At 42.6% G+C, this 21,269-nt stretch overlaps 1 protein-coding gene across 1 annotated transcript in view; it reads left to right on the top strand.

The window, feature by feature from the left end:
- The window catches only part of LOC105733377 (stimulated by retinoic acid gene 6 protein-like), a 433,741-nt gene that overhangs the window by 18,828 nt on the left and 393,644 nt on the right, over positions 1–21,269 (top strand). Inside the window, exon 2 of the mRNA XM_064379820.1 lies at positions 6,974–7,143. The gene's annotated coding sequence lies outside the window, so the exon portion shown is untranslated. The remainder of the gene's footprint in view (positions 1–6,973; positions 7,144–21,269) is intronic.

The raw sequence follows: 21,269 nt of genomic DNA, 5'->3' as shown, positions 1-21,269 counted from the left end.
CTCAGCCTCTGACTTGGTTGCAGATTGCCCGGGCTACTCTTCTGTAGGTGAAGGTTTAGCAGCTGCTTCTCTCACTGCTGATAACCTCTGGAAGGCCCAGCTTGGGTGGAAGCTAGGCATGCCCCAAGAGCTGGCACAAAACGCCATCAGCCTGTAGCAGCTCCGGGCCCACCCTGAACACCTGGTCCTTTCAATGCACCTCACGGCCAGTGCTGCAGGCTTCAGAGACGTCATTCTGCTGGATTCCCCCGCTGCCCACCCCTCTTCCCGACAGCCATGAAGGGAATGAATTCCTTCCCCTCGTGATGTTAATGAATCTCAAAGTGAAGAAAAAGAGATATGATCTCAGAAAAATCAAGACGCCAACATAAAAACGGAAGACACAGTGACCTTCAACAGGGTGAACAAATGTGAGATATTTCCATTCATCTCTGCCTGGGGGTTGGGAACAGTGACCGTTAATAACAAGGTGACACCAAATGATTTGCTGACAGTTCATAAAGGTCCCTGTGAAGCCCAGGGTCAAGAATGCCAAATGACTCATGAAAGTAGCAAACCAGAAATTGGGTGAGGGGGGAACCCAGAACTGTGACCTAGGTCACAGGTTTGAAAGCAGGTTTATTCTCACCCCAGGGTAGGGCTGCCAGAGTTAGCAAATAAAAGCGTAAGATGCTCAGTTATATTGTATTTGAGTTTTAGGTAAGCAATGATTTTTTTTTGTATATTTGGGACATATTTGTACTGAAAATGTATTTGTTTATTTGAAATTCAAACTTAACTGGGCATCCTGTATTTTCTCTGGCAACCCTAACCCAAGGGCATAGCACTTCTCTTCATTTCCCAAGTATGCACATATTTCTAGGCTCAGCTTCCATCAGGAGGAGGCTCCCTCCAGCCTCTTAAATCTTCCAGTTTCTTGAATCTTACACTGACTTATAGGTCCAGCTTACAGGCTACATTTTTGAGAAGACATTTCCCAACAAATAATTTCTTCCTTTCTTTCTGCCCTCTTGCATACGGTGCTTTGCGTATTTTCCTATTTTGGTTTACGTTTAGTTGCATATAAGTCTGTTTCCCCCACTAGACTGGAGGCAAATCAAGGGCAAGGCCTGTATCTAAATTCTTTTTCTTCGTTGCCCCCAATATAGTCTCACCTGTGCCTGATGTACATACTTTGTGAATGTTTGCTGATTCAATGAATGAATGAATGAATGATCAAAGCTAACGTGCTTTGAGTGCTGACTATATGCCAGGCATGGATTTAAGTCCTTTAATGTCCTAGTAACACTTTGAGGTCATCTTAATTTCCATTTTAGGGATGGAGAAATGGAGGCACAGAGAAGTAACTTGCTCAAGGTCAAGGGCAGAGCTGGGGCTTGAACCCAGGCTGTGTGGCTTCAGAGTCAGTGCTCTTAACCTTTATAATAGATTCAATGAATGAACAGAAGAATGAGTGGAAGAATAAATGAAGAAATTGATGAGCAGAGGTGGCAAATGATAGAAAGATCAGGGAGACACGAGAGGTAGGAGCCAATGTAAGTAATAGGACATCAGAGGCTGGAGGAATCAGAGTGACACCCAGAAGTCAAGCTGAGCGACCTGAACAGGAAAGGCAGCCCAGCAGGAGGAAGGGCTGATCTCTGATTCCTCTTTCTGCTTTGGAAATCAATCCTTGGGCCCCACTGATGTATGACACTGCAGGGGCCTGACTGTAACTCTCTTTCTAGCTTTCTGCCCCTCAGCCCTCCTCTTCCTGGAGTGGACTCCAACCCCTCCTCTCTTAAAAGGCTCAGACCTGCTGAGCTCCGAGGCCAACCCTGTCTTCCCCTGGGGCTGCTCACTTAGGAGTTAAAGGGCATCCACAGGAAGTCAGCTTGGTTTCAGGGCCCTCCCTGTTCTTGGGCTCTGGTCACTCCATGTCTAGTGGACCTCTGTCTGGCTCCTGCTGTGGGTGTGACATGAAGGAACCAGTGGGATCTATGGAGGGTGACCACAGGCTGCCTGCTGATCAGATCACTGCCAGGGTTATTATAGAAATACATTTAAGCCCATGGAAACAACAGTGGCCTGCTCATCAACCTATTCTTTATTTTGATACGGAGTTTCGCTCTTATTGTCCAGGCTGGAGTGCAATGGCATGATCTTGGCTCACTGCAACCTCTGCCTCCCAGGTTCAAGTGATTCTCTTGTCTCAGCTTCTTGAGTAGCTGGGATTACAGACACTTGTCACCATACCCAGCTGTTTTTTGTATTTTTAGTAGAGATGAGGTTTCACTATGTTGGCCAGGCTGGTCTTGAACTCCTGACCTCGTCAGGTGATCTGCCCACCTTGGCCTCCCAAAGTGCTGAGATTACAGGCATGAGCTACCATGCCTGGCCTAACCTATTCTTTTTATTTATAAAATTGTGGTTTTAAAACCCCCACATAACATAAAATTTACCATCATCTTGCCGTTTTTTGTTTTTTGGTTTTTTTTTTGAGAAGGGGTCTCACTCTGTCACTCAGGCTGGAATGCAGTGGAACGACCTCAGCTCATTGTGACCTCTGCCTCCCAGACTCAAGCAATCTTCCCACCTCAGCCTCCTGAGTAGCTGGGACCAGAGGCCTGTGCCGCCACGCCCAGCTAATTTTTTTTTTGTCTTTTTGGTAGAGACAGGGTTTTGCCATGTTGGCAAGGCTGGTCTCAAACACCTGGACTCAAGCAGTCCACCTGCCTTGACCTCCCAAAGTGCTGGGATTATAGGTGTGAGCCATTACACCCAGCCGTTTTACCATTTTTATGTGTACAGTTCAGTTGTGTTAAATATATTCACATTGTTGTGAAGCATCGCTCCAGAAGACTTTCATTTTGAGATACAGAAATCTATACCCATTAAACAATAACTACTCTCACCTCCTCCCTCCAGCCCCTGCTAACTACCACTGTACTTTCTGTTTCTATGAATTTGATGACTTTAGATACTTCATGTAAGTGGAATCATGCAGCGTATGTATTTTTGTGACAGGTTTATTTCCTAGTGTCATGTACTCAAGGTTCGTCTATGTGTCGCATGTATCAGAATTTCACTCCTCTTTAAGGGTGAATGATATTCCATAATATGGATAGACTGCATTGTCTTTATCATTCCTCTGTCAATGGATAGAGTTGTCAACGTCAAGTTGTTCCCATCTCTTGGCTATCATGAATAATGCTGCAATAAACATGGACCCTTGCTTTCCATTCTTTTGGAAACATTCCCTGAAGAGAAATTGCTAGAGCATATGTTAGTTTTATTTTTAATTTTTTGAGGAGCTACAATACCATTTTCCATAGCAGTTGAATACAATCATATGTTCCCTCCAACAGAGCACAAGGCTTCCAATTTCTTCACATCCTCACCAACACTTGTTATTTTCTGTTTTCTTGGTAGTATCTATTCTAATGGGCGTGCCTGTGTTTCTGGACTGGCTTAGAGCATTTTTTTTTTTTTGAGGTGGAGCCTTGCTCTGTCATCCAAGCTGGAGTGCAGTGGTGCGATCTTGGCTCACTGCATCCTCTGCCTCCCGGGTTCAAGCAATTCTCCTGCCTCAGCCTCCTGAGTAGCTGGAACTACAGGCACGTGCCACCATGCCTGGATAATTTTTGTACTTTTAGTAGAGATAGGGTTTCACCATATTGGCCAGGCTGATCTCGAACTCCTGACCTTGTGATCCGCCCACCTTGGCCTCCCAAAGTGCTGGGATTACAGGCATGAGCCACTGCGCTAGACCTTAGAGCAATTATTAATTATTCATTAGAACTGAGCAATGGGGAAAGTATCACACCATTCTATGGGCAGATAACCTAATAACCTAGAGCCACAGAGAGCAATCATAACTTTGCCAAGTTATGATTTGCCCACATGACTGTGGGCAAATTGTGCAGTCTCTTGAGTTCTCATCTGCTCACTCAAGGACAAAGCCTTCTCAATGATACAACCTTCCCCCTCCTTTGCCCTGATGTTTCCACCAGGAAAAGCTGGGAAGTGAGAGATGGAAAATGACTTGTGATATTGGGGTCTTAATTTTAGCAGCTATCACCCTGAGTATATATTTTTCTTTATAAGAATAACTTGTGCTTACTTTTGAACATTTAGAAAGCTCACAAAAGCATCAGAAGCAAAGAAGAATGTATCTACCATTCCATCACCCACAGGCAGGCACTGATAACATTTTGCCCTGTTTCTTGTAGTGTTTTTCTAAGTGAGGCAAACTTCTTTAATCTTCAAGTCTCTCTTTTTCTAAAAAGGAGCTACTTCTTTTCACAGCGATCTGTAGCAAAGTTAACTGAGCTCTCAATTTCTTAAATATATCTTTCTTTGTGCTAGTTCATTTCTTAGATGTGTCACTTTGAGTGAAAAGCAATTAATTACAGTGGAAACGCTGTTAGGAGACGTCTTAAGAAATTCTGTTAATATGTATAGGGAGAGAAAGGAAGGGGAAAGGGAGCTGCTGGGCAGACCCAGTCTATTTAAATGGATAATTTCCTTTCCTTTCAAGTTTCAGGGTTGCCGATCTATATATTTATGAAAGGACTAGAAAGCTGTTAGTATAACTCCAATTTGTCAAACTCGGTAAAACCCAGCTGAAAGGCAAAGTTGATAGAATGACTTTGGTAAATTTCATTTTCAATGTTTTTTTCTTTTCCAAGGAACATTGCTATATCAGTTCAGAAAAAAAATTGAAATGATAATCCTAAAACTAAGAAAGGTGGCATATGGGACAGCACTAGGTTTCAAAGGCTTGCTCTCGGTAATGTCCAGCCTCAGGAAGTCATGCTTGGGGATCTTTGTTTGTTTGTTTATATTTTGAGACAGAGTCTCACCCTATCACCCAGGCTGGAGTGCAGTGGTGCAATCTAGGCTCACTGCAACCTCTACCTCCTGAGTTCAAGCGATCCTCCTGCCTCAGCCTCCCAAGAGGCTGGGGTTACAGGCGCATACTACCACAACCACCTAGCTAATTTTTGTATTTTTAGTAAAGACAGGGTTTTACCATGTTGTCCAGGCTGGTCTTGAACTCCTGACCTCAGGTGATCTGCCTGCCTTGGCCTCCCAAAGTGCTGAGATCACAGGTATGAGCCACTGTGCCCAGCTGCTTGGAGATTTTTGGGGCTGCAGGAGTCCCAGAAGGTTTTGCCTTGAAAACTTGGGCCTGGCTGGGACAACTGAGGGTGGCCTGGCCTGGCTCACGGGACTGGGGAATCCTACACAAAAGGCATTCAGCACAGCTCCCGGCAAAGGAAAACTGCTCAGTAACTGTTGGATATAATTGTGATGTTCTGGGGGGTGGAGGGAGAGGGATTCTGGGCCTTCTCTTGGCAGTGTGATGGGGAGTGGGGGACGGAGTCACATTTGGAAAGGGGGGAATGGTGGGGAGTGGATTGGTCCCTTTATCTACCTTTTTTTTTTTTTAGACAGTTTAGACAGAGTCTCGCTCTGTCGCCCAGGCTGGGGTGCAATGGTGTGATCTTGGCTCACTGCAACCTCTGCTTCCTGGGTTCAAGCAATTCTTCCGCCTCAGCCTCCTGAGTAGCTCGGATTACAGGCATGTACCAGCAAACCCAGCCAATTTTTGTATTTTTAGCAGAGGTGGAGTTTTACCATATTTGCCAGGCTGGTCTTGAACTCCTGACCTCTAGTGATCCACCCACCTCAGCCTCCCAAAGTGCTGGGATTACAGGTGTGAGCCACCGTGCCCAGCCCCTTTATCTACTTTCTAATTCTCCCCTAATATGAGCTTCCAGGGCCCTGGTTGGGAAAGGAGTGTGTGTGTGTGTGTGTGTGTGTGTGTGTGTGTATGTGTGTGGGGGGGAGGGCAGGGCATATAAATCGGGGAAGATTTAGGGAGGAGGAAGAGTCAACTCACATTTATTAAGCCATTACTATACTGTATGTTTACCAGACACTATACTAAGCATGTGATATAGTTTGGATGTGTGTCTCCTCCAAATCTCATGGTAAAATGTGAACCCTAGTGTTAGAACTGGGGCCTAGCGGGGGGTGTTTGGGTCCTGGGGGTGTACCCCTCACGAATGGCTTGGTGCTGTCTTCTTGGGAATTAGTAGATTCTCGCTCTATTCGTTCATGTGAGATCTGGTTGTTTAAAAGCATAGTGCTCTCCCTCTGTTGCTTTCGCTCTTGCCATGAGACTGGCCTGCTCCTCCTTCACCTTCCTCCATGACTGTAAGCTTCCTGAGGCCTCCCTAGAAGCTGAGCAGATGCTGGTGCCATGCTTGTATAGCCTGCAGAACCATGAGGCAAATAAATCTCTTTTCTTTACAAATTACCCAGCCTCAGGCATTCCTTTATAGCATTGCAAAGGAAAAATGTAGCATGTAAGAAATAAACCAAGGAACTAACACAGCATATAAGAAAAAAAAACAATTCACAAAAGAGGTTAGGAGGTAACTGGACTAAGCATTTGGACCAGGCTCGTCTGCTTGACCCTGAAGCCTGAGCAGGAACATCGCCTCCATTTCTTATAGACCTATAGAAAGATTTCCTCCACCATGTTCCTTAAGAGTTCAAGCCTAACCTGTCCTCAGGTAATGTCTCAAGAGGCAGAACTTTCCTAATCCATGAAAACTCAGAAGTTTTCCCTTTTGGGGTGTAAAGGGGTTTGCTGCCAGTGGCAAGGAACTACTTTATCACTGGCCACCACTCGTTCTTCGAGAAGGACAGCCCAAAGGAGCTGGCATAGGCTTTCCAAAAACTCTCCCAGGCCACATGGAAAGCCAGGAGACCCTGTAGTCCCTGCCCAGTGTGACTCAAGCCCTGGGTAGAAGGAAAGCAAGCTCCAACCTGCAGGCCAAGCCTGGCACGCAGTGGGGCTGTGGGCAGACTGCCATCCCTGGCACCAATGGTGCCAAATTTCTTGCCAAATAGGCTTGAGTTTCAACATGTTGGGAGAGTGCAGGAGACTGTGAGCATAACTTTGCTGTCAACCCTGAAGCAGGGCCAAAGAAGATCTGAGAGAGTCCAGCAGCACAGCAGATGCGAGGGACAGGCGTGGATGTTGAGCTCCCGGGGACTCAGCCCTCTATGGGGAAAGCAGAGCACCATCTAACGCCAGAGGACTGGAGTGCAGCCAAAGCATCACCCGAGCCATCTCAGGGGATGGAGGTGAGTTTTTGTTTCACCTGTGAGATCTTAGAACTTAGGTTAGGTAGGTTTGTTGAAGAGGTCTACTCTACAATGAGCACCTTCATTGTATAGATGGGGAAATGGAGGCCCAGAAAGAAAAGGAGACTTTCCTGAGGTCACATATTGGAGCTGGTGGTGAAGCTAACCTGGAACCTAATTCAGTGCTATTTCCATTTGCCATTTTACTTGGTTCTCCCAAATGACTATACAATTATAAAGGGCTTATTATTTTAAGAGATTAGTCTCCTGAGGGAAACCTTTTGTTTTCCATCAACTTGGTGAAGTCTTGAGGGTTCCTCACTAACCAGGGGACTACAGTATCTTTTTGATCCTAAGAATAAGAATTAGGTCAGATTTTTCTCTTCCTGGCCAAACCCCTTCCTACTTATTTGAAATCCCTTGAAACTCCAGTGAATAGTGAATGAGAGGCCAACTGAACAGGCCAACCCACTGCCCACTATCTCCATCAACAGAACATTCTCCACTTGAAATTTTGTTGTATATACCTCAATACGTTGCCTATATCTGTAATCTGTATCATTTGTCACTATTTCTCTTATATACATTGTATTTTTCCATGACATTACATCTTCTCTGATATGTGTGACAGTTTTCCATTGTACGATTATACCAAAGTTTGTTTAATTAATAATTTTGAGTTAAGTTCTTAGGTTTTTTTCTTATTTTTTGTCGATTGCATTAGCTAGGCCCTTCGGGACAATATTAGACACTGAAGTGATGAGTAGCCTCCATTCTCCTCTTACTTCTGATTTTCTAAGATATGTGCTTAGATTTTTCTTCTAAATGGGTGTTGATATAATTACATATCCCTTATCTTCAGGATTTTTATTAAATTCCTTTTGGGTTTGTATCAAGATGATCATATTTTTCTTTCTTAGTCTTTTAAAACAATAAATTATAATAACAGATTTTCTAATGTTGAATCAGACTTGTAATCATCGTGATACATATTTTTACTATATTGCATATACTTAATATATGCAATATTTAATGAATTATATATGAATATGTAATTTAATATATATTTATTTGATTTGCAGTATTTGACTTGTTACTTTTGCAAATGTATTTATATGATATTAATATTCAGCTTTAAATGTGCTTGATATATCTTTGTGAATAAAAAACCATAAGGTTTGATGCTGGGAAAAGGTCTTGACATGTGTGTGATGGAGTGTATGTTGTTTGCTGAGAGGCGATGGCAAGGAACACTGAGCCATCCCCAGGGAGAAATCTGCTAGAATAGTAGGCAATATGTACTGGTCATGCACTAGTTAAATCAGCTCCCAAAACACAGGATATTTGACCTTGTCCCCATTGCTGACTCACAAAGAGTGCTTTCTAGCTTATTTCTATTTTAGTAGTGAACAGGCATTATCTGCCTGTTTAGTCTATCTTTATTCTGTGGAGAAACACTGAACACCTGCTTATTGAAAATAATCACTTGTTCACTAAGAATAAATACGTGGGTCAGAGTCTACTCTGGGCTTTCAGCTGGGAAATGCTGTCAGTCCCCTGACGCTCCCACTCTGATCCCACTTTTGCACTCTATCTTTGTTTCTGTTTCTTAATTCCTTCAGTGCTGACTGGGTTGGGGTTTCTATGACTGAACTGGTCTTGACAGTTTGATGTGAATGACGTGCTAGATTTGTAAAATGAATTAAGGAGCATTTCAACTTTTATGCCGTGGAACCACCTAAATAGCACAGGAGTTATCTATTACATGAGGCTTAATATAATTCACTTGTAAAACTGTATGGGCCTGGTGCCTATTTCAGGACTTATTTTTAAAATAACTTTTCTAGACCTTTCTATTTTTGTCTGTCTTTTCTGTATCTTCTTCAGAATGATTTGGTAATTTATATTTTTTAGAGGATTATTTATTTTAATTCAAAATTTAGCATTTCCTTAGAATCTCTGATCATATCACCTTTCTCATTTCCATCGTTGTTTGTATTTCTCTCTATTTTTCTTAGTTAGAGATAATTGTTACTTTCCTCTGTTGCTGGTCTTTTCAAGGAATTTGCTCTTGGAGGTATTTACTAATTCTACTTTCTATGTATGCACGTGCTTGTGTGGGTATTTAATTCCTTAATATCGAGGGACTTCCACCAAGATGGTCAAATAGGAACAGCTCTGGAGCGCAGTTCTCCACGAGAGCAACACAGAAGGCGAGTGATCTCCACATTTCCAACTGAGGTACCAGGTTCATCTCAATGGGACAGGTTGGACAGTGGGTGTAGCCCAAGGAGGGCAAACCGCGGCAGAGTGGGACGGTGCCTCACCCAGGAAGTGCAATGGGCCAGAGGGCACTCCCTCCTATCCAACGGAGGCCATCAGGGATGTCTGGCCACTCCAGAGCTCCGGTTCTTATGCTGTGCTTCTCTTGCAGTCTTTGCAGCCCACAGACCAGGAGATCCCTGCATGCTGACAGGTGCTGCAGGTTTCCAGGGCAAATCTGGGCAGCGGATTCGGCTGTGCTGCGAGTTCCCAGCACAGATCCAAGCAGCTGTTTTGACTGGCGCCTGAAGTGCCTGCAAGACAGAGTTGCTCATACACCTGAGAGGAAGGGGGCTGAAGGTGGGGAGCCAGGTGATCTGGTTCCGTGGTTCTCACCCCCACAGAGACCAGCAAACTGAATCCCACTGGCTTGGGATTTTCGCAGCCAGCACAGCAGTTTGAACTCAACCCTGGACAGTCAAGCTCTGTTGGGGGGGAGGGGCGTCTGCCATTACTGAGACAGCTCTAATCTTACTTGTATAAACAAAAGCACAAAGAAGTATACATAGCAGCTGCAGGGAGCCCGCGGCAGCTCAACAACGCCTCTGCAGGCAGACTGTGACTAGACTCCCTCCTTGCTGGTCAGAGCCTGTCTGAAAAAAGGCAACAGCCTGTCAGGGACTTATAAATAAAACCACACCTTCCCAGGACAGAGCACCTGGGAAAAGGAGTGCTTGTAAGTTCTGCTACAGCAGACTTAAATGTCCCTGCCCAGCAGCTCTGAAGGGAGCAACGGAGCTCCCAGCACAGCACTCAAGCTCTGACAAGGGTCAGACTGGCTCCTCAACCAGTTCCCTAACGTTACCCTGTATATCCAAAGAGTCACCTCATGCAGGAGAGCTCTGGCTGACATCTGGCAGATACCCTTCTGGGATGAAGCTACCAGAGGAAGGAACAGGCAGCAATCCTTGCTATTCTGACCCCCCGCGGGTGATTCTCAGGCAAGCAGAGTCGAGTGGACTTCCAGCAGTCCTGCAGCAGAGGCGCCTGACTGTTAGAAGGAAAACTAAAAAACAGAAAGAAATAACCTCAACATCAACAAAAAGGATGCCCACTCAGAGACCCCATATGAAAGTCACCAACATCAAAGACCAGAGGTAGATAAATCCATGAAGATGTGAAGAAACCAGCGCAAAAAGGATGAAAACACCAAAACCCAGAACACCTCTCTTCCTCCAAGGGATCACAATTCCTCACTAGCAAGGGAGCAAAACTTTTGACGAATTGACAGAAGCAGGCTTTAGAAGGTGGGTAATCACAAACTTCTCTGAGCTAAAGGAACGTGTTCTAACTCAATGCAAAGAAACTAAGAACATTGAAAAAAGGTTAGACGAAATGCTAACTAGAATAACCGGCTTAGAGAAGAACATAAACAACTTGATGGAGCTGAAAAACACAGCACGAGAACTTTGCGAAGCATACATAGGTTTTAATAGAGGAATTGATCAAGCAGAAGAAAAGATATCAGAGATTGAAGATCAACTCAATGAAATAATTCCTTAATATTTACCTTTACCATCTGCTAATTGGATTGATTGAATTAATTTCCCGACTCTCTTTTTGAGTTGAATGTTCAGTTTTTAAAAATGTTTTTCTTTTTCTTATTTAAAAGCAAAAAGTATTTAAACCTAATAATTGTTCTTAGAGGGTGGCTTTACCTATACTCCAAAGTTACTTGAGCATTGCATTTGTACATACATAACAACATGGTTGGATATAGATTTTTAGTTTACAGTATTTTCCCTTCAAACTCTTGATGTTATGTCATTTTCTTCCTGCCTTCATTTTTTCAGAGAACTCTGGCAATGTGATTTTTTTCATTTAAACATAACTCATTTTTCTCCTGCTCTGATTAGCCTATAGACATATTCTTCTATTTATGTGTAACACATAGCTGAAGCTTAATAAATCTACATTGACAGACTAACTGAAAAAATTTCAGCAGATTATATCAAAAAGTACATCTCATTTATTTAACTTTTGTCTGGTATTCTTTAAGCCCTTTTTATCTGGAAGCTTCAGTGTTTATTTGGTTCAGGGACATTTTCTTCTACTTTTTCTTTGATGATCAGTTTTTTGCTCTGTTCTTTCTCTTAGGTATTCCTACTAATATCTGGATTCATCATTTGAGTCACTTTGATGTTCTCTATTCTCCTTTGAGCTACTGGAGGATGCCTTGTGTTTGTCTTTCCAATTCATAAAGACAGACTTGATGGAGATTTAAAATTCAACAATCGTGCATTACATTTTAAAGCATTTTTTCCTAATCTAGTGGCTTATCCTTTTCTTACATGCAACTGACATTTCTCTGTTCTGTTATCACTCAGGCTTTCTGAAGAATGTGACATGGACAACTACTCCCTGTCTTCCTGAAATTCTTTTTTCTCTTGTATACTCTGACATCACACTTCTTAAGTTTCCTCCTACCCCACGACCAGTCCATTTCAGCCTTTTATCTTGGCCCCTCCTTTGCTCAGCTTTGAAGTATTGAAACACTTCAATACTTGGGCCTGGGCCTTTTTTTCTTTTCTCTATCTGCACAGTCTATACAGAGCCATAGCGTTAAGTACCATCTCTCTGCTGAACAGTACTAAATTTGTGTCTCTGGCCCATACTTTTCCCTGAACTCAGACTTGTGTCTCCACATTTACAGCTCCACTTGGAAATCTAAAAGGCATCTCAAACTTAGCAAACATAAAGAAAACCCTTGATTCTCCATCCCAAACCAATTTCTCCTCATGTCCTCTCAATTTTCACTAAAGAGCTCAAACATTTAGTTGCTCAAGACAAAAGTATGGGCATTATTTCTATTTCCTGCTTTTCCTTATTATCATAGCTAATCCATCCTCAAAACCTGTTGATTCTACTTCCAGAATGTGTCCTGAATTTGTCTACTTCTCTCATTCCACACTTCCATGGTTCTTGTTCCAACCATCATTTCAATAACTACCTGACAAGCCTCTTCATGTCTACTTTTGCCCTGCTGTAATCTGTTCTTTCTTTATATAGCAGCCAGAGTAATCATTTACAAACAAAAACTGATGCCAAAAAATTAGATAACCTAAAATAGAAAAATTCCTAGAAAGATACAAACAACTGAGACAGACTCAAGAAGATTTAGAAAATTTGAACAGAGTATAACAAGAAAAGATATTGAATTAAAAAAAACTTCCCATTGAAAAAAGATGTTTTACTGGTGAATTCCTCCAGATGTTTAAAGAACTAACACCAAAGTCTTCCCCAAAATGAGAACATTTCTCAACTCATCCTGTGAAACCAGTATTATCATGATACTGGCTGTATCACTTACATAATACCCAAGTCAGACAAACATCACAAGAGAACAAAAGACCAACATTCATTATGAACATAGATCCAAAAATTCTCAACAAAATACTAGAAAAATGAATACAACAACATGTCAAAAGGATTACACACCATGATCAAGTGAGATTTATTTCAGGAATGCAAGATTGGTTCAACATAGAAAAATAAATTTATTTAATATACCATATTGATAGAATAAAGTATAACAACCATATGATCATTTCAATTGATGCAAAAAAAATTTGACAAAATTCAACACCCTTTCATGATAATTACTAAAGAAACTAGAAATTGAAGGGAACTTCCTCTACCTGATAAAGTATATGTATAAAAAAACCAACAGCTAAGGTAATATGTAATGGTGAGAGACTGAAAGCATTTTTTTCTAGCATCAGGAACATGATAAGAATGTCTGCTCTTGCTACTTTTATTCAACATTATACTGGAGATTCTAGCCAGACAAATTAGGCAAGAAAAAGAAATAAAAGACATCTAAATTGGAAAGGAATACAAGTAAAACTAGCTCTTTTGCACGCAAATAGGCATGAACTGGTATACAGATGCTGCTTGACCTATGATGGGGTTATGTCCCAATAAACCTATAGTAAAGTCAAAAAATCATAAGTTGAGCCATTGTAAGCTGGGGACTGTCTCTGTATAAAAAAACTTAAGAAATTCATTAAAAAAACTTAGAGATAATAAGTGAGTTCAGCAAAATTGTAGGATGCAAGATCCATATACAAAATTCACTTGCAGTTTTATACGCTTGCAAAGAAGAATCCAAAACTGAAATTAAGAAAATATTACTGTGTGGTAACATCACAAAGAATAAGCCACTTAGAAATAAATTTAATAAAAAAGGTGCAAAATTAGTACACTGAAACCTTAAAACATCACTGAAAGAAATTAAAGAAAACCTAAGTAAATGAAAAGACATCCCATGCTCATGGATTGGAAAACTTAATATTGTTAAGATGGCAATACTACCCAAAGTGATCTGGAGATTCAATGCAACTTATCTAAAAACCTCAGCTGGCTTTTTTTGAGAAATTGACAAGCTGATCCTAAAATTCATATGGAAATGCAAGAAGCTCAAAGTAGCCAACACAATCTTGAAAACAAAAAAAGTTGGAGAAACCGTATTTCTTAATTTTAAAACTTATTACAAAACTACAGTAATCAAGACTCTTTGGTGCTGGCACAAGAATAGACATGTAGATCAATGGACTAGAAGTGAGGATCCAGAAGTAAACTTAAACATCTATGGTCAATTGATTTTTAAAAATTAATTAATTTACTTATAATTAACAAATAAAATTGTATTTATGCTGTACACCCTATTTTGATACAGGTATACATTGTGGGATGGCTAATCTAATAAACATATTTATTACATCACATACTTACCATTTTTGTGGTGAGAACATTTGAAATCTACTCTGCCACTCTGTCAGCAGTTTTCCTTTTTTTTTTTTTCCTTGAGATGGAGTCTCGCTCTGTTGCCCATTTGGCACGATCTCGACTCACTGCAACCTCCACCTCACCTCCTGGGTTCTAGTGATTCTCTTGCCTCAGATTCCTGAGCATCTGGGATTGCAGGTGTGTACCACCACATTTGGATAATTTTTGTATTTTTAGTAGAAATGGGGGTTTCATCATGTTGGTCAGGCTGGTCTCAAACTCCTGACCTCAGGTGATCTGCCTGTCTCAGCTTCCCAAAGTGCTGGGATTATAGGTGTGAGCCACCTCGCCCGGCCTGTCAGCAATTTTCTAGAATACATTGTTATTAACTATAGTCACCATGTTCTACAATAGATCTTATGAACCTATTCCTGCTATCTACTGAAAGTTTGTATCCTTTGACCAATATTTCCTCAAACTCTTCCCCAACCCCTGAGCCCCAGTCCTTGGTAACCACTATTCTATTCTCTGCTTCTATGAGTTTGACTTTTTTATTATTTTATTTTATTTTAATTAATTAATAGAAATGGAGTCTCCCTATGTTGCCCAGTCTGGTCTTGAACTCGTAGGCTCAAGCAATCCTCCTACCTCATCCTCCCAAAAGTGCTGGGATTACAAGCATGAGCCACCATGCTTGTAATGACTTTTTTTAGCTGTTTGACTTTTTTAGATTCCACATATAAATGAGAACATGTGGTATTTGTATCTGTGTCCGGCTTATTTCACTTAGCATAATGTCCTCCAGGTTCATCTATGTTGTCACAAATGACAGGATTCCCTTCTTTTCAAAGACTGAAGAGTATCTCATTGTGTATATATATCACATTTTCTTTATCTACTCATCTGTTGATGAACATTTAGGTTGATTTCATATATTGGACTTCTCCATGCACTACATACAAAAATTAACTCAAAATGGATCAAAGGCAAGAGATGAAACTACGAGACTCTTAGAAGAAAACATAGGTGTAAATCTTGTGGCCTTGGACTAGTGTTTTCTTAGATACGACTCCAAAAGCACAAGCAAACCAAAGGAAAACGTAGATAAATTGGACTTCGTCAAAATTAAAGACTTTTTGTTTCAAAGGACACTATCAAGAAAATGAAAAGCCAGGCTCATGGCTCACGCCTGTAATCCTAGCACTTTGGGAGGCTAGGGTGGGAGGATAGGTAGAGGCTAGGCGTTCAAGAACAGCCTGGACAACATAGGGAGACCCCATCTCTACAAATTGTAATAAAAAATTAGCTAGGCTTGGTGGCGCTCACCTGTGGTCCCAGCTACTTGGGAGGTTGAAGCAGGAGGATCCTGAGCCTAGGAGGTCAAGGCTGCAGTGAGCTATGTTAGGGCCATTGGGCTCCAGTCTGGGCAACAGAATGAGAGCCTGTCTCCAACAAACAAACAAATAAAAAACCTCCAAATCCCTGCAAAAATTAAATAAATAAATAATTGCAAAAAAAAAAATGGCAAAGGATTTGAATAGATATTTTTCCAAAGAAGATCTACAAATGACCAATAAACATATGAAAAGGTGTCAACATCATTAGTCATCAGGGAAATGCAAATTAAAACCATAATGATAACACTTCATTCTCAATAGGATAGTTATAGTAAAAATATAGACAATAATAAGTGTTGACAAATTGGAGCCCTCATACATTTCTGGTAGGAATCTAAAGTGTGGTGCAGCCACCTTGGAAAACAGTGATGATTCCTCAAAAAGTTAAACATAGAGTTATATTTTAGCAATTCCCCTCCTAGGTATACACCCAAGAGAATTAAAAACATATTTAAACAAAAACTTGTACACACATGTTGATAGCAGCATTATTCATAGTAGTCAAGTCAAAATAAAGTGGCAGTCAATAGATAAGTGGATAAAGAAAATGGAGTATACCCACACACTGGAATATTATTCAGCCAAGAAAAAGAATAAATGACTGATACATACTACAATGTAGATGAGCCTTAAAACCATGATAAATGAAGTCAGACACAAAAAGCCACTCATTGTGTGATTCCATTAATATGAAACAGCCTTAGTTAGCAAATGCATGGAGATAGAAAACAGGTTAGTGGTTCCAGATGCTGGAGGGAAAGAAAAATAAGGAGCGAGAGCTAATGGGTGGGGGTTTCTTTTTGGGGTGATGAAAATGTTCTGGGATGAGGTAGTCAAGTTTTGCTCTTGTTGCCCAGGCTGGAGCACAATGGCGTGATCTCTGCTCACCCCAACTTCTGTCTCCTGGGTTCAAGTGACTCTCCTGCCTCAGCCTCCCGAGTAGCTGGGATTACAGGCATGCACCACATCTCCTGGCTAATTTTGTAGTTTTAATAGAGACAGGATTTCTCTATTTGGTCAGACTGGTCTTGAACTCCCAACCTCAGGTAATCTGCCCATCTCGGCCTCCCAAAGTGCTTGGATTATAGGCGTGAGCCACCATGCCTGGCCGAATTATATCTTAATTTTGAAGAAATGAAGTGATCCATCCCAAAGCAAGAGCCCTGATAGAGAAGGTTCTCATGGACTGGAATATGCTTGGCAAATCCACCAGACACAGGTTCCTACTGCAAGGAGGGGCCCTCACTTGCGGGCAGCCAAGTACCCTTTGGGATGGGAGGGGACTCAGATCAGAGGTCACTGGGGCCAACCCTGAGCCCCAGCCCTCTTGTTACACCTCCCTGCCAAGTGCTTATCAGACCTCTGCTTGCTTGCCTCCTTTGACAGGGAGATCACTTCTGTTCAAGGCAACCCTGTTGGTCTTAAACTGCTTGATTTTTGAGAAGTTCTTTACTGAGAAAAAAAAAAAAATCCTTCGTCCTGTAGTTTTCCTCTGCTGGTTATGGCTCTGCCCTTTTAGACACAGAGAGCATATCCATTCCCTCCACTCCCTGACAGCCCTTCACAGACTGAATATATTCACTACAATCCCCTGATCTGCTACTCTATATGTTCAGGATTTTGACTCATCGGACACTGGAGAGGCTGAATTGCCTTCATCAGAGCAAGAGATGATTATGTATTGCCATAATGCATTAAAAAAAATAAAAACCACCATCTACTTATATGAGCTTTCCTAACAAAACAAAGCTGAAGACCAAGAATTAAACTAGGAAGTTCTGTGAGCCTTTCAAATTGGTGATAGACTCTGCCTAGCCTTTTTTTTTTTTTTTTTTTTTTTTGGCAGAGTCTCACTTTTGTCTCCCAGGCTGGAGTGCATTGGCGTGATCTCAGCTCACCACAACCTCCGTCTCCTGGGTTCAAGCGATTCTCCTGCCTCAGTCTCTGGAGTAGCTGGGATTATAGGCGTCTGCCACCATGCCTGGCTAACTTTTGTATTTTTAGTAAAGATGGGGTTTCACCACCTTGGCCAGGCTGGTCTCAAACTCCCGACCTCAGGTCATCCGCCTGCCTCAGCCTCCCAAAAAGCTGGGATTACAGTTATGAGCAACCGTGCCTGGCCCTGCCTAGCCTTTTACTCTTTGTTTACATGCAGTTCTAACATATTTGGCTGCCAGATCACTAGACTATGGTGAATCCGAAAGGAGATGGAAGCTTCTGGAGGCAGGCTCTTCATTCCAGCCCCTTCAAGTGATTTTAACTCATCCCCCTATGGTTCTCCCTTACGAAGCTGCTACTGGTGCCTATGCCCTGTCTGCGGAATTGTTCTAGCCCATCTCCAAACGGCCTGCCCCGGTACTCCTCATCTTCCATTTTCCTGATTCCTATCCACCCCACCACTGCCCAGCCTTTTGTCCTCTCACCTGGCCACTTCAATTGGTGACCAGGTTTGAACATGCTTTCCAGCTGTGATTTTATTTTATTTTATTTTTTGAGACTGGGTCTCCCCTGTTACCCAGGAGTGCAGTGGCAGGATCACAACTCACTGTAGCCTCGACCTCCTGGCCTCAAGGGATCCTCCCACTCAGTCTCCCAGGTAGCTGAGATTACAGATGTGCACCACTGTGCCCAGCTAATTTTTGTATTTTTTGTGGAGATAGGATTTCGCCATGTTGCCCAGTCTAGTCTTGAAATCCTGAGCTCAAGCAGTCTGCCCGTCTCAGCCTCCCAAAGTGCTGGGATTACAGGCTTGATCCCCTGCACCAGGGCAGCTGTGATTTTAGTGTTCAGATTTTCCACTTACTGATGACATAAGAGTCATTTAACCACATTAAGCCTTGTCTTGTTTTAATCTGTTAAATGGGAACATAATGATTCCAAGCGCATACATTTGTGTGTGAACGGTAGATGCCATAGAGTGTGTGAAGGAATAAGCAGTCACCCAGAGCAGCTGTTCTGATGACCTGGCTTCTGTTTGCCTGCACCATGGCAGTCCCCAAGTGACTTGCTCTAAGCAGACCCAGGTTTCAAAGGCAGGATTTAGGAGGACAACTGCGGTGACAATGGTAGCTGGAGAGTAAAGACAGAGGTGAGAAAACTTTAGAACCCAGGCACTAAAGGCCCCTTGTCTGGGCCCATTTGTGAAAAGGCATGGCTCAATATCCCTCATCAGCCTCCAAGAGGACCATCTCTATAAAGCATCCTAGAGCCTAATGCTTATGAATGTCCTCCCTTCATTTCCTAAGCAAAAGTATATTGAGCACTCATTTTGTGCCAGGCACTCTTCTGCCAACTGGAAAGGTAGCAGAGACAGAGACCCCTGCCTTTGGGGGCCCCCATTCTTGCTAAGCCTAAGTTAGGAGAGGAGGAAAAGTACAATATTTAAGTGTAATAATTAATAGATGCTGTTTAGGCTAAGCGTGGTGGCTCATGCATGTACTCCCAGCACTTTGGGAGGTCGAGGTGGGCGGCTCACCTGGAGTCAGGAGCTCCAGACCAGCCTGGCCAACATGGCAAAACCCTGTCTCTAATAAAACATACAAAAATGAGCTGGGCATGGTGGCATGCACCTGTAGTCCCAGCTACTCGGGAGGCTGAGGTAGGAGGACCGCTTGAACCTGGGAGGCAAAGGTTGCGGTGAGCCAAGATCGTACCACTGAACCAAGCCTGAGTGACAGAGCCAGACTCTGTCTCAAAAAAAAAAAAGAAGAAGACATTTTAAAGTGTGTTTTAGAAAGATTTACCTTCAAAATGAATACAGTTCTTAATTTATATCTGAAATAATTATAGTTTTAAACACTTTAGCCAAGGGAAGCTTCAGTTATCTTTAAATTTCATTTAAGTGGAATGAAGAGTATCAGCTTCTGCTAGGTAATGATGAATCACATTTAATGAGTGTTTACCATATGTCAGGCCCTTTCCTAAGTGCTTTATAGTTCTCTTAACTCCTTTGATCCATAACAACTTTATGCAATGGTACAAATATTATTCTTGTTTTAAATATGAGGAAACTGAAACACAGAGGGGTTTAGTAACTTGCCCAAGGTCACGTAGATAGTAAGTGGCAAGCTTGGATTTAAACCCAGGGAGGCTGGATCCTCAGAGAGAAGCCAGGAGCTCTTACACACTATGTTCTAGGGTGTCCCACATAACAAGGACTATTTTCTTTGGATTTTTTTTTTTAACCAAGTGATCATTTATGTAATGTATGTGTGGACACTGTCACAATGAGAATTTGCAGGTCAGTCAGGACAAAATGGGAAAACCGTATGCTTAATATCTTGATTCCTTCCTTCCCTCTTGCACTTTACAAAGGAGGAAATAGGGGCCGGGCGCGGTGGCTCACGCCTGTAATCCCAGCACTTTGGGAGGCCGAGGCGGGTGGATCACGAGGTCAAGAGATCGAGACCATCCTGGTCAACATGGTGAAACCCCGTCTCTACTAAAAATACAAAAAATTAGCTGGGCATGGTGGTGCATGCCTGTAATCCCAGCTACTCAGGAGGCTGAGGCAGGAGAATTGCCTGAACCCAGGAGGCAGAGGTTGCGGTGAGCCGAGATCGCACCATTGCACTCCAGCCTGGGTAACGAGAGCGAAACTCGAAACTCTGTCTCAAAAAAAAAAAAAAGGAGGAAATTAAAGCCCGAAGATAGGGGCAGGGAACAGGCCACCACCAGGAGGGTGACCGGCTCCCTGCCTCCCCCACAGTTTTGGCCAGGCACAGTGGTTCATGTCGGTAATCCCAGCACTTTGGGAGGCCAAGGCAGCTGGATCACTTGAGGTCAGTAGTTCGAGACCAGCCTGGCCAACATGAAGAAACCCCGTCTTTACTAAAAATACAAAAATTAGCTGGGTGTGGTGGTGCATGTCTATAATCCCAGGTACTCAGAAGGCTGAGAGGGAGAATTGCTTGAACCCGGAAGGTGGAGGTTGCAGTGAGCCGAGATCGTGCCACTGCACTCCAGCCTGTGTGACAGATCGAGACTGTCTGAAAAAAAACCCGAAGAGGCATAATGACTTCCTTAAAGTTACAGCATGAAAACCATACTGGAGGTCAGAACTCAACCCCCCAAGCTGGACTTTTCCCAATATCATTCTTGTTTTTAATGAACTCTGTATCAGATACTTAAGTGGTTCTGAACTCTTTTTCTCTGTCTTTTTTCACAGTCCAAAGTCTTCTTAACCAGAAAGTGCATTTCCTCTTCGTACAAGTAACCCCTGGTTCTGATTCCATCAAAAACACTCCCTAGGCTTTCTCGTAGCTGTCTGACCTGCTTTGCTGGGGCTATTCATGGAGGAAGAGCACAGGATCTGTTTTGCCTTTAATCAGAGTCAGGATAAGAGCAGAGAGGCTAGGATAGAAACTTTGAACCCCGAGATCCAGACCACATGACTAGGGTGGTGGAAACTGGGGCCAGGCCACAGCCAAAGCCATGAGGAGACTGTACCAGCACAGCCATCACCCCATCATCTCCTCCCCTGACTGTTCATCAAATCCACAACAGTACTAAGATGCCACTGACTAGAAAGTGGTATAAGAAACCACACAGATTTGAGTGTCACAGTTGTGTGTGAAAAACACTGAACCAGCTCTGGACTGGGAGTCAGGAGGTCTGGCTTTGGGGCTTGGCTCTTCCACTGACCAGCTGTGAAGGTCTGGGCAAGCTGACACGCCCCTC

The sequence above is a fragment of the Aotus nancymaae genome, unplaced genomic scaffold (assembly GCF_030222135.1).
Source record: "Aotus nancymaae isolate 86718 unplaced genomic scaffold, 86718_ANA_hifiasm-v0.15.2.pri h1tg000003l, whole genome shotgun sequence".
NCBI classification, from domain to species: Eukaryota; Metazoa; Chordata; class Mammalia; order Primates; family Aotidae; genus Aotus; species Aotus nancymaae.
The sequence above is the reverse complement of the archived record's forward strand: the minus strand, read 5'-3'. Positions and strand labels throughout refer to the sequence as shown.